This window comes from Pongo pygmaeus, chromosome 5, assembly GCF_028885625.2.
Source record: "Pongo pygmaeus isolate AG05252 chromosome 5, NHGRI_mPonPyg2-v2.0_pri, whole genome shotgun sequence".
NCBI classification, from domain to species: Eukaryota; Metazoa; Chordata; class Mammalia; order Primates; family Hominidae; genus Pongo; species Pongo pygmaeus.
The window spans coordinates 34619083-34636455 of NC_072378.2; the positions used below are offsets into that span (position 1 = coordinate 34619083).

The 17373-nt window shown below is 43.2% G+C and overlaps 1 pseudogene; it reads right to left on the reverse strand.

The window, feature by feature from the left end:
• Positions 1–9711: 9711 nt before the first annotated feature.
• Positions 9712–10092, reverse strand: LOC129037881 (large ribosomal subunit protein uL29-like; annotated as a pseudogene).
• Positions 10093–17373: the final 7281 nt, after the last annotated feature.

Sequence of the window (17373 nt, forward strand, 5' to 3'; positions counted from 1 at the left end):
GCAAGAATGCATTTTGAATGTAAAGATTCAAAATATGCTAAAAGGTAAAGGGTGGAAAGATGCTTATATGTTTACAGAAATCAAAAGAAAGCTGGAAGGGCTATTTTAATATCAAACAAAGTTAATTTCAGAGCAAAGTATATTACCAGAGAAAAATAAGGTAATTTCATAACAACAAAAACGTTAATCAAGGACATAACAATCCTAAATGTCCATGTGCCCAATAAGAGAACTTCTAAATGTATGAAACGGCTCACGCCTGTAATCCCAGCACTTTGGGAGGCCAAGGCGGGCAGATCACCTGAGGTTGGGAGTTTGAGACCAGCCTGACCAACATGGAGAAACCCTGTCTCTACTAACAATACAAAAATTGGCCTGGCGTGGTGGCGCATGCCTGTACTCCCCACTACTCGGGAGGCTGAGGCAAGAGAATTGCTTGAACCCAGGAGGCGGAGGTTGCGGTGAGCCGAGATTACACCATTGCACTCCAGCCTGGGCAACAAGAGCGAAACTCTGTCTAAAAAAAAAACTATATATATATATATATATGTGTGTGTGTATTCCACAAAAACTGATAGAACTGCAAGAAATGACCAGGTGTGGTGGCACACACCTGTAGTCTCTGCTACTTGGAGGCTGAGGCATGAGGATTGCTTGAGCCCAGGAGTTGAAGATTGCAGGACACTATGATAGTGTCTGCGAATAGCCACTACACTCCAGCCTGAGCAACACAGCAAGATCATGTCTCTAAATAAATAAAGAAATAAATATATTTTAAAAAGAAGAACTGCAAGGAAAAAAAATCACAATTTTAGTCAGAGATTTAAATACTCTTCTCAGTAACTGATAAAACAAGTAGAGACATAATCAGCCAGGACATGCAGACTTGAACAACATTATCAATCAATCAATTTGACCTGATTTACATTTATAAAACACTCCACCTAATAATAGGATAATACACATTCTTTTCAGGTGCACAGAGAACATTTATCAAGATAGATAATATATTGGTCCATAAAACAAGTCTCCAAAGATTAAAAAATATTCAAGTAATACAAAGTATGGGCTGGGTGTGGTGGCTCACAGCTGTAATCCCAGCACTTTGGGAGGCTGAGGTGGGTGAATCACCTGAGGTCAGGAGTTTGAGACCAGCCTGACCAACATGGTGAAACCCTGTCTCTACTAAAATACAAAAATTAGCTGGGCGTGGTGGCGGGTGCCTGTAATCTCAGCTACTTGGGAGGCTGAGGCAGGAAAATCTCTTAAACCCAAGAGGCGGAGGTTGCAGTGGGCCGAGACCGTGTCATTGTACTCCAGTTTAGGCAACAAGAGCTCAACTCCATCTCAAAAAAACAAACAACAAAAAAACACAAAGTATGTTATCTGATCACAATGAAATTACATTAGGAATGAATAACATAAAGATTCTTGGAAGATCTCCAAATACTTGGAAACTGAATAACACACCTCTGGATCACAGAATAATTACGACATATTTTGAACCGAATGCAAATGAAAAACAACATATCACAATTTGTGGGATGCCTCTAAAATGAAGAGACACTTATAGCACTAAATGCCTCTATTACAGAAAAAAGAAAGGTCTCATGTCAATGACTTTAGCTACCACCTAAAACCAAAGTAAGCAGAGGAAAAGAAATACCAAAAAAACCTGCAGAAATCAAAAAAATCAGAAAATAAAAAAATACAGAAAATCAATGAAATCAAAAGCTGCTTCTTGAGATCAACAATATGTATAAACCTCTAGCCAGATTGATGAGGAAAAAAGACACAAATCACTAATATCAAAAATGAGGGCCAGGTGTGGTGGCTCACACCTGTAATTGCAGCACTTTGGAGACGGAGGCCAGTGAATCACCTGAGGTCAGGAGTTTGAGACCAGCCTGGCCAACATGGCGAAACCCCGTCTCTACTAAAAATACAAAAATTAGCCGGGCGTGGTGGCACTCGCCTGTAGTCCCAGCTACTCAAGAGGCTGAGGCGGGAGAATCGCTTGAACCTGGGAGGCGGAGGTTGAGTGAGCCGAGATTGCGTCATTGCACTCCAGCCTGGCTGACAGAGTGTGTCAAAAAAAAAAAAAAAAAAAAAAAGAGAGAGGTAACATCACTACAGACTTTACAGATAATAAAATAATAATTAGGGAATATTAGGCACAACTTTATGCCAATACATTTGGCAACTTAGGCTAAGTGGAGAATACATGGAAATACACCAATTACTAAAGTGTACTTAAAAAGAAATAGTTTCAAGGCCAGCTGGGCAATATAGCAAGACCTCATGTCTAAAAAATAAAAGAAGAAAAATATAGATAAACTTAGAGTAATCATAATCAGTTTGAACTGACACCACCTCAGCTTTTTTTTTTTTGAGACAGAGCCTCACTCTGTCACCCAGGTTGGAATGCGGTGGCGCAATCTCGGCTCACTGCAAGCTCTGCCTCCTGGGTTCACGCCATTCTCCTGCCTCAGCCTCCCGAGTAGCTGGGACAACAGGCGCCCGCCACCACGCCTGGCTAATTTTTTGTATTTTTAGTGGAAATGGGGTTTCACCGTGTTAGCCAGGATGGTCTTGATCTCCTGACCTTGTGATCCGCCCGCCTCAGCCTCGAAAAGTGCCGGGATTACAGGCGTGAGCAACCGCGCTCGGCCTCACCTCAGCTTTAATAATGTACATTAACGGCCAGGCATGGTGGCTCACACCTGTAATCCCAGCACTTTGGGAGGCTGAGGTGGGTGGATCATTTGAGGTCAGGAGTTTGAAACCAGCCTGGCCAACATGGTGAAACTCCATCTCTACTAAAAATGCAAAAATTAGCTGGGTGTGGTGGCGTACACCTGTAATCCCAGCTACTTGGGAAGCTGAGGCAGGAGAATCGCTTGAGCCTGGTAGGCGGAGGTTGCGATGAGCTGAGATCACACCACTGCACTCCAGTCTGGGTAAGGGATTGAGACCCTGTCTCAAAAAAAAAAAAAAAAAAAACCACGAATGTATCTTCATATATTGTGGACGTATTAACACAGATTTATAATTGTTTTATGCATTTATCTTTTAAATCATACAAGAAACAAAAAGAGGAATTATATACCAAATATACAATAATACTAGCTTTTATATTTACCTATGTAGTTATCTTTACCAATGATCTTTATTTCTTTGTATGGATTTGAGTTATTGTCTAGTGCTCTTTTGTTTCAGTCTGAAGGACTTCCTTTAGCATTTCTTTACCAGAAACAAATTCCCTTAGTTTTTGGTTTTCCAGGAATGTCTTAATTTCTGCTTCATGTTAAAGGATTGTCTTTCTGGATATAGAATTCTATTTTTTTAGAGACAAAGTCTCACTCTGTCACCCAGGCTGGAGCTCAGTGGTGCAATCATAGCTCACTATAACCTTGAACTCTTGGGGTCATGTAATCTTCTCACCGCAGCCTCCAGAGTAGCTGGGACTACAGGCACACACCTCCACACTTAGCTAATTTTATTTTTTTGTAGATAGGCCTTCCCGCCACAGCCTCCAGAGTAGCTGGGACTACAGGCGCACATCAGCACACTTAGCTAATTTTATTTTTTTGTAGAACTGTGGTCTCACTGTGTTGCCTAGGCTGGTTTTGAACTCCTGGGCTCAAGCATTCCTCCTGCCTCAGCCTCCCAAAGTGCTAGGATTATAGGCATGAGCTACCATGCCTGGCCTAGAATTCCTGGTTGAAATTTTTTTTTCTGTTAGTACTTTAAAATATCAGCCCACTGGTTTCTGGCCTCCATAGTTGTTTATGATAAATAGGCTATTTATATTGGGAAGTTAGCTTTAATCCCCATAGTAACCACTAAGAAAACAACCAACAAATAGGCCCAGGCACGGTGGCTCATGCCTGTAATCCCAGTACTTTGGGAGGTTGAGGCAGGTGTTGCCCATGTTGCCCAGGAGTTCAAGACTAGCCTGGGCAAGATGGTGAAACCCTATCTCTACAAAAATAAATTTAAAAGAAAAGAAAAGAAAACAACTAAGAAATATATAGAAAAGGAAATATAAATGGTATAATAGAAAAAGATACCGACCAAACACAAAAGAAGGCAGTATTGAAGAAATTGAGGAACAAAAAAGATAGGACAGGATGGGTGCAGTGACTCATGCCTGTAATTCCGATGCTTTGGGAGGCCAAGGTGGGAGATGATTGAGGCTAGGAGTTGAAGACTAGCCTGGCTAACATAGTGAGACTCTGTCTCTAAATAAATAAATAAATAAATAAATAAATAAATATAAAAAATTACCCAGGTGTGGTGGTATGAATCTGTAGTCCCAGCTATCCAAGAGACTAAGGCAGGAGGATCACTTGAGGCCAGGAGTTCAAGGCTGCAGTGAGCCATGATCTCACCACTGCACTCCAACCTGGGTGACACAGTGAGACCCTGTCTCTTTCTTTTCTTGAGGCAGGGTCTTGGTTTGTTGCCCAGGCTGGTCTTGAACTCCTGGCCTCAAGTGATCTTCCCACCTTGGCCTCTCAAAGTGCTGGGATTACAGGTGTGCTCCACCATGTCCAGCCAAGACCGTGTCTCTTAAAAAAAAAAAAAAAAAGCAAGGGAGGTAAGACAATAGAAAACAATACTATGGCAGAAGTAAGTCCTTCAAGATCAGTAATCACTTTAAATGTAAATGGATTAAATTCACCAATTAAAAGACGTGATTGGCGATGGCTGTACAACATTGTGAATGTACTTAATAACAATGAATTCTACACTTAAAAATGGTTAAAATGAGCCGGGTGCAGTGGCTCACGCCTGTAATCCCAGCACTTTGGAAGGCTGAGGCGGGTGGATCATCTGAGGTCAGGAGTTCGAGACCAGCCTAGCCAACATGGTGAAACCCTGTCTCTACTAAAAACACAAAAAATTAGCCAGGTGTGGTGACAGGTGCCTGTAATCCCAGCTACTTGGGAGGCTGAGGCAGGAGAATCGCTGGAACCCAGCGGGTGGAGGTTGCAGTGAGCTGGATCATGCTACTTCACTCCAGCCTGGGCAAAAGAGCAAAACTGCATCTCAAAAAAAAAAGGTAAAAATGGTAAATTTTATATTTTATATATATACATACATATATACACACACATATATATATACATATACATATATTATATATATGTGTGTGTGTGTATATATATATATATATATTTTTTTTTTTGAGACAGAGTCTTACTCTGTCACCTAGGCTGGAGTGCAGTGGCATGATCTCAGCTCACTGCAACCTGTGCCTCCTGGGTTCAAGCAATTCTTGTGCCTCAGCCTCCTGAGTAGCTGGGATTACAGGCACACACCACCACGCCTGGCTAATTTTTGTATTTTTAGTAGAGATGAGGTTTCTCCATGTTGGCCAGCCTGGTCTCAAACTCCTGACCTTAAGTGATCCACCCGCCTCGGCCTCCCAAAGTGCTGGGATTACAGGCATGTGCCACCATGTTCGGCCTATTATTTATATTTTACCACTCAGAATACAAGACAGAGATTGGCAGAAGGGATTTTAAAATGATCCAACTACTCTTGAACAGACATTTATCCAAAGAAGAAAGACAAATGGCAAATAAGCAAATAAAAATATGTTCAACATCACTAATAATTAGGGAAATGCAAATCAGAACCACAATGGGTCAGGCATGTTAGCTCATGCCTGTAATTCCAGTATTTTGGGAAGCTGAGATGGGAGGATTGCTTGAGCCCAGGAGTTCAAGATCAGCCTGGGCAACGTTGTGAGACCCCCATCTCTACTAGAAAAAAAAAAAGTCAGAACCACAATGAGATACCACTTCCTACCCGTTAGGATGGATATTTTCTAAATAATACATTTTTTAAATAATATATTTTAAAAAAACAGAAAAAGTGTTCATGAGCATGTGAAGAAATTAGAACCCTTGTACCCTGCTGGTGGGAATGTAAAGAGATGCAGCCACTAAGGAAAACAGTATGGAAGTTCCTCAAAAAATTAAAAATAAGCCAGGCGTTATGGTGTGTGCCTGTAGTCCCAGCTACTTGGGAGGCTGAGGTAGGAGAATTGCTTGAGCTCAGGAGCTTGAAACCAGCCTGGACAACATGGGAAGACCCCGTCTTTAAAAAAAAAAAAAATAGAATTACCATATGACTCAGCAATTCTACTTTTTTGGATATTGTATTAGTTCATTTTCATGCTGCTGATAAAGCCATACCTGAGACTGGGAAGAAAAAGAGGTTTAATTAGACTTACATTTCCACATGCCTGGGGAGGCCTCAGCATCATGGCGGGAGGCAAAAGGCACTTCTTACAAGGCGGTGGCAAGAGAAAAATGAGGAAGAAGCAAAAGGGGAAACCCCTGATAAACCCATCAGATCTCGTGAGACTTATTCACTATCACGAGAATAGCACAGCAAAGACCAGCCCCCATGATTCAATTATCTTCCCTGGGATCCTCCTACAACACATGGGAATTCTGGGAGATACAATTCAAGTTGAGATTTGGGTGGGGACACAGTCACACCATATCATTCTGCCCCGGCCCCTCCAAATCTCATGTCCTCACATTTCAAAACCAATCATGGCTTCCCAACAGTCCCTGAAAGTCTTTTTCTGTTTTTTTTGTGTTTTTTTTTGAGATGGAGTCTCGCTCTGTCGCACAGGTTGGAGTGCGGTGGCACGATCTTAGCTCACTGCAAGCTCCGCCTCCCAGGTTCACGCCATTCTCCTGCCTCAGCCTCTGGGGTAGCTGGGACTACAGGCGCCCACTGCCACGCCTGGCTAATTTTTTGTATTTTTTTGTTTTTATTAGAGACGGGGTTTTACCATGTAAGCCAGGATGGTCTTGATCTCCTGACCTCGTGATCCGACCGTCTTGGCCTCCCAAAGTGCTGGGATTACAGGTGTGAGCCACCGCGCCAGGCCTCAAAGTCTTAACTCTTTTCAGCATTAACCCAAAAGTCCACAGTTCAAAGTCGCATCTGAGACAAGGCAAGTCCCTTCCACCTATGAGCCTATAAAATCAAAAGCAAGCTAGCTACTTCCTAGATACAATGGGGTGTACAGGTATTGGGTAAATACAGCTGCTCCAAATGGGAGAAATTGGCCAAAACAAACGGGTTACAGGGTGCATGCAAGTCTGAAATCCAGCGGGACAGTCAAATTTTAAAACTCCAAAATGATGTCCTTCAACTTCAGGTCTCATATCCAGGTCATGCTGATGCAAGATAGGGGTGCCGACGGTCTTGGGCAGCTCCGACTCTGTGGCTTTCCAGGGTACAGCCTCCTTCCACTGCTTTCACAAGCCGTCGTTGAGTGTCTGTGAATTTTGTCCACGGTGCAAGCTGTAGGTGGATCTACCATTCTGGGGTCTGGAGGATGGTGGCCCTCTTCTCACAGCTCCACTAGGCAGTGCCCCAGGAAGGACTCTGTGTGGGGGCTCCAACCCCACATTTCCCTTCCACACTGCCTTAGCAGAGGTTCTCCATGAGGGCCCCGCCCCTGCAGCAAACGAATCAGATCTTGTGAGACTTACTCACTATCGTGAGAATAGCATGGGAAAGACCGGCCCCCATGATTCAATTACCTCTCTCTGGGCCCTTCCCACATCACACGGGAATTCTGGGAGACACAATTCAAGTTGAGATTTGGGTGGGAACACAGCCAAACCATATCTGATATATATCCAAAAGAACTGAAAGCAGGGATTTGAACAGATATCTGTACACCCATGTTCACAGCATTCACAACAGCCAAAAGGTGGAAGCAACCCAAGTGCTCATCAACAATTGAATGAATAAACAAACTATGGTATATACATACAATGAAATATTTTATTTAGCCTTCAAAAAGAATGAAATTCTCACATGTGCTACAACAGAAATGAACCTGGAAGACAGTATACTAAGTGAAATAAGCCAATCAAAAAAAGAACAAAAACTGTATGATTCCACTCATATGAGGTACCTAGAATAACCAAATTCATAGAAAGAATAGGACTTTCCAGGGACTAGGAGGAGAGGAGAATGAGAGTTATTGTTAAATGTGTACAGAGTTTCAGTTTGGAAAGAGGAAAAAGGTTCCAGAAATGGATGGTGGCAATAGTTGTACAATGTGAATGTACTTAATGCTACTGAAATGTAGACTGAAAAATGTTGAAATGTTTATTTTATTTATTTACTTATAGATGGAGTCTCACTCTGTTGCCCAGGCTGGAGTGCAGTGGCATGATCTTGGCTCACTGCAACCTCCGCCTCCTGGGTTCAAATGATTCTCCTGCCTCAGCCGCCTGAGTAGCTGGGATTACAGGCATGTGCCACCATGCCCGCCTAATTTTTGTATTTTTTTAGTAGAGACAGGTTTTCACCATGTTGGTCAGTCTGGTCTTGAACTCCTGACCTCATGATCTGCCTACTTTGGCCTCTCAAAGTGCTAGAATTACAGGCGTGAGCCCAGCCAGAAATATTTTTTTTTTTCTCCTTAATTTTTATTTATTTATTTATTTAGTTTAGTTTAGTTTTTGAGATGGAGTCTCGCTCTGTTTAAAAAAACAGAAAAATTGTTTTTTCTGAGCCACCATGCCCAGCCTTGAAACGGTTTTTAAAATCCAAGTAGCTGGGCGTGGTGGCTCAGGCCTGTAATCCCAGCACTTTGGGAGGCTGAGGTGGGTGGATCACCTGATGTCAGGAGTTCAAGACCAGCCTTATCAACATGGTGAAACCCTGTCTCTACTAAAAATACAAAAATGAGCCAGGCATGGTGGCACGTGCCTGTAATCCTAGCTGCTCAGGAGGCTGAGGCAGGAGAATCGTTTGAACCAGGGAGTCAGAGGTTGCAGTGAGCCGAAATCATGCCACTGCACTCCAGCCTGGCGACAGAGCAAAACTCTGTCTCAAAAAAAAAAAAAAAAAAAAAAAAAAATTCCAAGTACATTAAGTATATGCTGTTTATAAGAAACTTTAGGCCGGGCACGGTGGCTCACGCCTGTAATCCCAGCACTTTGGGAGGCCGAGGTGGGCGGATCATGAGGTCAGGAGATTGAGATCATCCTGGCTAACACGGTGAAACCCTGTCTCTACCAAAAATACAAAAAATTAGCCAGGCATGGTGGCGGGCGCCTGTAGTCCCAGCTACTCAGGAGGCTGAGGCAGGAGAATGGCGTGAACCCAGGAGGTGGAGCTTGCAGTGAGCGGAGATTGCACCACTGCACTCCAACCTGGGTGACAGAACAAGACTCCACCTCAAAAAAAAAAAAAAAAAAAAGAAACTTACTTTAGACCCAAAGACACAAATAAATTGAAAGTGAAAGGATGGAAAAGGTATCCCATGAAGAGCGTAAAGAGAGCAAAAATGGCTATACTAATATTAGACAAAATCGATTTTAAGTAAAAAAGTGTTATACAAGATAAAGGAAGACATTTTATAATGATAAAGGAGTCAATTCATCAAGAAGATATGACAAGTATAATAATATACATGTTGAACAACAGAGTCCCATAATATATGCAGCAAATATTGGCAGAGTTGGGGGCAGAAATAGTTTTCAAAAAAGAATTAAAGATATTTAATTTTTAAGAGAATATGGCACAACTGAAATTCTCAGGCATCACTGGTAGTGGTGTGGCATGGTACAACCACTTTGGAAAACTGTTTAGAATTTTCTTATAGTTTTTTTTTTTTTTTTCTCAGTCAGCTGTGCTTTATGGACAATACGCTCCTCAGGCCTTGACCGCCTACTTCCCCAGCGGGTACAGCCACTCCTTCCGCTGCTGCTTCTTGGTCTTCGGGTTCTCCTCATGCTTGTTGAGCCGGCGGCGCATGGCGTGTGTCTTCTTAGGCCGCAGGTCCAGGGACTTGTACTTCTTGCCCTTGTAGAATTTCCTGAGGTTTTCTTTCTGAGTCTGGTTAATAACTGTGAGAACACGGGCAATGGATTTGCGGACGACTCGGATCTTAGAGAGCTTGGAGGCCACACGGCCTGTCACTTTGGCGACGCGCAGCTAGGACAGCTCCACCTTCAGGTCGTCCAGCTATTTCAGCAGCTCCTCCTTCCCGCGAAGATCTCAAGCTTTAATCTTGGCCATTGCTGCACAGGCTGCTGACGCCGACACGACACCCACTCCGAGGGAAAGAGCATAGATTTAAATATAAACTTACCTAATGATACAGCAAGTGTACTCCCAAAAAAAAAAAAAAGAAAATATATGTCTTCAACAAATATGTACAAAAATATTTATAGCAGATTATTATTTTTTGAGACACGGTCTCACTCTGTCACTCAGGCTGGAATGCAGTGGCGCTATCTTGGCTCACTGCAGCCTTCGCAACCTGGGCTCATGTGATCCTCCCATCTTCGCTTCCTTGAGTAGGTGGGATTACAGGTGTGTGCCACCATGCTTGGCTAATTAAAAAAAAAAAATTTGTAGAGGTGAAGTCTCACTATATTGCCTAAGCCAGTCTAGAACTCTTGGATTCAAGTGATCTTCCCACCTCGGACTCCCAAAGTGCTGGGATTATAGGCATGCACCATGGTGCCTGGCCTGTAGCAGCATTATTTTATTTAGTTACTGTTTAAAATTTTTAATTTTTTGACAAATTATAATTTTACATCTTTAAGGGGTACAAAGTGATATTATTATATATATTTATAGTTTGGAATTATTGAGTCAAGCTAATTACATATCCATCTCCTTAAATACTTATCATTTATTCCTCCTGTCTAACTGCAACTTTATACCATTTGACCAACATCTCTCCATTCCCCCTACCCGTGGCCTCTGGTAACCACCAATATACTCTTTGCTTCTTTTTTTTTTTTTTTTTTTTTTTTGAAATGGAGTCTCCTTGCTCTGTCACCCAGGCTGGAGTGCAGTGGCGCGATCTTGTCTCAGCCTCCCAAGTAGCTGGGATTACAGGCACCCGCCACCGCACCCAGCTAATTTTTTGTATTTTTTAGTAGAGACGGGGTTTCACCGTGTTAGCCAGGGTGGTCTCGATCTCCTGACCTCATGATCCACCCGCCTCAGCCTCCCAAAGTGCTGGGATTACAGGCGTGAGCCACCGCACCTGGCCAATATACTCTTCACTTCTATGAGTTTGATTGTTTTATTTTCCACATACATAGGAACATGAGGTATTTGTTTAGAAATAGTTCAATAGTAGTTGGAGACTTCAATCCCCTACTCTCAATAATGCGTGGAATACATTCCTACAGAGATGATCAATAAGGAAACATAGAACTTGAAAACCAGTATAAACCAGGCCAGGCGTAGTGGCTCATGCCTCTAATCCCAGCACTTTGGGAGGCAGAGGCAGGTGATCACCTGAGGTCGGGAGTTCGAGACCAGCTGGACCAACATGGAGAAACCCCGTCTCTAAATACAAAATTAGCCGAGCATGGTGGTACATGCCTGTAATCCCAGCTACTCGGGAGGCTGAGGCAGGAGAATCGCTTGAACCTGGGAGGCGGAGGTTGCAATAAGCTGAGATCACTCCAGCCTGGGCAACAAGAGCGAAACTGCCTGGAAAAAAAAAAAAAAAAGAAAGAAAAGAAAACCAGTATAAACCAACTAGACCTAACAGACATATACAGAACTCTCCACTCAGCAACAGCAGACTATACAGTACCCTCAAGGGCACATGGAACACGCTCCCAGATAGACGATATGTTAGGCCACAAAACAGATCTTAATAAACTTAAAAACCTTCCAACAAAGAAAAGCCCAGAATTAGATGGCTTCACTGTTCAATTTTTTTTTTTGTAACCAAACATCTAAAGGAGAATTAATACCAATCTTTCCTAAACTCTTCCAAAAAACTGAGAGGAGAGAATATTTTCTAACTCATTCTGACTCAGTTTTTCCCTGATATCAAAAGCAGACAAAGGTGCAAAAGAAAACTACAGGCCAATATCCCTTACTAACATAGGTGTTAGCCCATGGAAGAATTCTCAATTAATTTCAAAGGACTAAACTCACACAAAGTACTTTCTCTGACCACAGTGGAATGAAGCTAGAAATCAAATGTGGAAAGAAAACTGGAAAATTTGCAAATATGTGGAAAGTAAACCACACACTCTTAAACCAGCAAGTCAAAGAAGAAACCACTAGGGAAATAAAAGATACTTTCAGACCAATGAAAACATACCAAAACTGATGGGATGTAGTAAAGGCAGCACTCAGAGGAAAATTTATAGCTGTAAATGCCTGAAGATCTCAAATCAACAACCTAGCTTTACACCTTAAGGAACTGGAAAAAGAAGAGCAAACAAAACCTAAACCCAGCAGAAGGATGGAAACAATAAAGATTAGATAACAGATAAATGATGTAGAGAATTTTAAAAAGTAGAATTGGCCGAGCTCGGTGGCTCACGCCTGTAATCCCAGCACTTTGGGAGGCTGAGGTGGGCAGATCACCTGAGGTCAGCAGTTTGAGACCAGCCTGACCAATATGGTGAAACCCTGTCTCTACTAAAAATACAAAAAAGTTAGCTGGGTGTGGTGGCGTGCACCTGTAGTCCCAGCTACTCTGGAGGCTGAGACAGGAGAATTGCTTGAACCTGGGAGGTGGAAGTTGCAGTGAGCTGAGATCGTACCACTGCACTCCACCCTGGGCGACAGGTTGAGACTCCGTCAAAAAAAAAAAAAAAAGTAAAATCAGTAAAACCAAAGTTGGTTCTTTGAAAAGACCAAAGAAAAATTAAAACTTTAGACTAAGAAAAAGAGAGAGAAGATGCAAATACCTAAAATCAGAAATAAACGCAGAAATATTGCTACTGACCTTACGAAAATTAAGAGGATTATAAGCAAATACTATGAACAATTGTATGCCAACAAATAAGATAATCTGGATGAAATGGAAAAATTCCTAGAAACACACAAATTATCTAAACTGACTCAAGAAGAAGTAAAAAATCTCAACAGACCTATAATAAAAGACAGAATCAGTACTCAAAAATCTCCCAACAGCTGGGCACGATGGCTCATGCCTGTAATCCCAGCACTTTGGAAGACCAAGGCGGCTGGATCACCTGAGGTCAGGAGTTCAAGACCAGCCTGGCCAACATGGTGAAACCTCATCTGTAGTAAAAATACAAAATTAGCCGGGCATGGTGGTGCGTGCCTGTAATCCCAGCTACTCGGGAGGCTGAGGCAGGAGAATGACTTGAACCCCAGAGGTGGAGGTTGCAGTGAGCTGAGATGGCGCCACCGCACTCACTCCAGCCTGGGCAACAAGAGCTAAACTCTGTCTCAAAAAAAAACATCTCCCAACAAAGAAAAGTCCAGGATCAGGTTGGCTTCATTGGTCAGTTCTATCAAACATTTAAAGAAAAATTAAGGGCCAGGCACGGTGGCTCACGCCTGTAATCCTAGCACTTTGGGAGGCCGAGGTGGATGGATCATGAGGTCAAGAGATCAAGACTATCCTGACCAACATGGTGAAACCCCATCTCTACTAAAAATACCAAAAAAACTCAGCTGGGTGTGGTGGCACATGCCTGTAGTTTCAGCCACTCGGGAGGCTGAGGCAGGAGAATCACTTGAACCTGGGAGGCAGAGGTTGCAGTGAGCCGAGATTGTGTCACTGCACTCCAGCCTGGTGACAGAGCAAGACTCCATCTCAAAAAAAAAAAAAAAAAAAAAAGAGAGAAAAAGAAAACTTAAGGCTAGGTGCAGTAGCACATGCTTGTAATATTGACACTTTGGGAAGCCAAGGTAGGAGGACTGCTTGAACCCAGGAATTTAAGTTTACAGTGAGCTATGATCACACCACTGTACTCCAGTCTAGTTGACAGAGACTTTGTCTCAAAAAAAAAAAAAAAAAAAAAAAAAAGGTGGGGTCCAGTGGCTCATGCCTGTAATCCCAGCACTTTGGGAGGCCGAGGCGGGTGGATCACCTGTGGTCAGGAGTTCGAGACCAGCCTGGCTAACCAACATGGTGAAACCCTGACTCTACTAAAAGTACAAAAATTAGCTGGGCGTGGTGGCTCATGCCTGTAATCCCAGCTACTTGAGAGGCTGAGGCGGGAGAATCGCTTGAACTCGGGAGGCAGAGATTGTGCCACTGCACTCCAGTCTGGGCGACAGAGCAAGACTCCTCAAGAAAAAAAAAAGAAAATAAAAAAAAGAATGGATACCAACCCTACACAGCCTCTTGCAAAAATTGAAGAGGATCCACTTCCTAACACATTCTATTAGGCCAGCATTACCTTGATACCAAAGCCAGAGAAAGAGTCCACAAGAAAATGATAGACCAATATTCCTTATGAATATAGATATAAAAATCCTCAACAAGCATCTATAGTCCTAGCTACCTAGGAGGCTGAGGCAGCAGAATCCCTTGAGCCCAGAAGTTCAAGGCTGCAGTGAGCTATGATTGTGCCACTGTACTCCAGCCTGGGCGACAGAGTGAGACACTGCCTGCAATCAATCAATCAATCAATAAAATAAAAAATTTTTTAGGCAGGTGTGGTGGCCCATGCCTGTAGTCCTAGCCACTTGGGACACTAAGCCAAGACAGTTGTTCGAGGCTGGGTGTGGCGCCTCATGCTTGTAATCCCAGCACTTTGCCAGGCCGAGAGGGGAGAATCACTTGAGCTCAGGAGTTTAAGACCAGCCTGGGCAACATGATGAGACCCTGTCTCTACAGAAAATACAAAACATTGGCTGGGCATGGTGGCATGCACCTGTAGTCCCAGCTACTCAGGAGACTGAGGTGGAAGGATCACCTGAGCCCGGGGAGGTTGAGGCTGCAGTGAGCCGTGATAGCACCACTGTGCTCCAGCTTGGACAAAAGAGTGAGAACCTGTCTCAAAAAAGAAAAAAAAAAAACCCTCAACCAACTACTAGCAAACTAGTATAAAAAAATCCAGTAGCACATCAAAAAGGATTATATACCATGACCAAAGATTTATTCTAAGAATGTAAGGGTAGTTCAACAGAAACTCAATGTCATACACCACATTAATAGGACAGTGAGACAATAACATACCCCATGTATGTTATTTCTTTCAATTTACTAATAATCTTTATGAGGTAGATGTCATTAGCTCCATTTTGAAGATAGGGACCCTGAGATTAAGGTACTAAGTGACTGGAGGCTCCAAGGGTAGTGAGTAGTGGGGTCAGGGTACTCCATGCCAACCTGGCAAGGGTGAGCACAGGCAGTGTGACGGTGGGAAACAAGACTGCCCACATGATCGTCTCTCTCTTTTTTAATAAAAATATTTTATTATTTATGTTTGAGACAAAATCTCACTCTGTCACCCAGGCTGGAGTGCAGTGGGATTATGTAGTATGATCATAGCTCACTGCAGCGTCAACTTCCTGGGCTCAAGTGATCCTCCTGCCTCAGCCTCCTAAGTAGCTGAGACTACAAGTGCATGCCACCATGCCCAGCTAACTTTTTTAAAAAATGTTTTGTAGAGATCGGGAGATCTCACTGTGTTGCCCAGGCTGGTCTTGAACTCGGGCTCAAGCAGTCCTCCAGCCTTGGCCTCCCAAAGTGCTGGGATTACATGCTTGGGTCACTGTGCCAGCCATGATCAACTCAATGGATGCAAAAAAATGCATTTGACAATTCAACATCCTTTTATGACTGGAAAATCAGCAAACTAGGAATAAGAGGATTTCAGCAAATGGTGTTGGAATAATTGGAAATCTACATGGAAAAAAATCAATTTGGCTCTATACCTCACAACATATACAACATTTATGATGTATGATTTCATTTATAGAAAACTCGAGAACATGTAAACTCATGTAATGTGACAGAAAGCAGATTAGTGTTTGCCTGGGGTTAGAGGGCCAACGGCCAGGAGAGAGGGCACAAAGGGGCACAAAAACTTTTGGCAGTGATGGATATGTACATTATCTTGCTTGTAGTGATAGTTTCATAGGCGAACATGTCATGACTTTTCAAGTTATGCATTTTAAATATGTGCAGCTTATTGTATGTTAATTATAGCTCAATGCTGTTTTTGGTTTTTGTTTTTTTTGAGACGGAGTCTCACTCTGTCGCCCAGGCTGGAGTGCAGTGGTGCAATCTTGGCTCTATGCAACCTCTGCCTCCCAGGTTCAAGCGATTCTCCTGCCTCAGCCTCCCGAGTAGCTGGGATTACAGGCTTTAGCCACCATGCCTGGCTAATTTTTGTGTTTTTTAGTAGAGACAGGGTTTCATCATGTTGGCCAGGCTGGTCTCAAACTCCTGACCTTGTGATCCACCCGCCTTGGCCTCCCAAAGTGCTGGGATTACAGGTGTGAGCCACTGCACCCGGCCTCAATACAACTTTTTAAAAAATGTGATAAAGAGGTTGGGTGCAGTGGCTCACACCTGTAATCCTAGCTCTTTGGGAGGCCAAGGCAGGCAGATCACCTGAGGTCAGGAGTTCAAGATCAGCCTGGCCAACATGGTGAAACTCCCTCTCCACGAAAAATACAAAAATTAGCCGGGCGTGGTAGCAGGCCTCTGTAATCCCAGCTACTCAGGAGCCTGAGGCAGGAGAATCACTTGAACCTGGGAGGTGGAGGTTGCAGCGAGCCGAGATCGTGCCACTACACTCCAGCGTGGGCGACAAGAGCGAAACTCTGTCTACAAAAAAAAAAAAAAAAAAGTAATAAAGAATGCCTTTTAAAGTTGGGTGGGGTGGCTTACGCCTGTAATTCCATTATTTTGGGGACGCCAAGCAAGAGGCCTGCTTGGGCCAGGAAACAGGAGATTAGCCCGGGCAAAACAGTGAGACCCCCGTCTCCACTAAAAATGAAAAAAAATTATCAGAATGTGGTGACGTGTGCCTTTAGTCCCAGCTGGCCTCAAAATCCTGGGCTCAAGCAATTCTCTTGCCCTGGCCTCCCCAAATGCTGGAATTACAGGCATGAGCCATTGTGCTGTCCTAAAATTGTTTTAAATTTATTTTAAAGATTTTAATTAATTAAATTTATTTTAATTAAAAAAATTGTTTTAGAGACAGGGTCTCATTTTGTCACCCAGGCTGGAGTATAGTGGCACCATCATAGTTGACTGCAGCCTCGAACTCCTGGGCTCAAGGGATCTTCCTGCCTTAGCCTCCCGAGTAGCTGGGATTAGAGGCCCATAGCAGCATGCCTGGCTAGGTTTTTATTTTAGTAGAAACGGAGTCTCAGTTTGTTGTCCAGGGTGGTCTTTAACTCCTGGGCTCAAGCCATCCTCCCACCTCAGCCTCCCAAAGTGCTAGGACTACAGGTGTGAGCCACTGAGCCTGGCCAAAAAAATTGTTTTTTAAAGAGTCTTTTAAAAATTAATTAGTGGAATTAATGACTGACAACTCCACAGACCAAGCTCCAGGGACTGGGAAGAGGCAGACACAGTAAGGAAGAGGAACTGAGACTGCTCACGGACTCTTC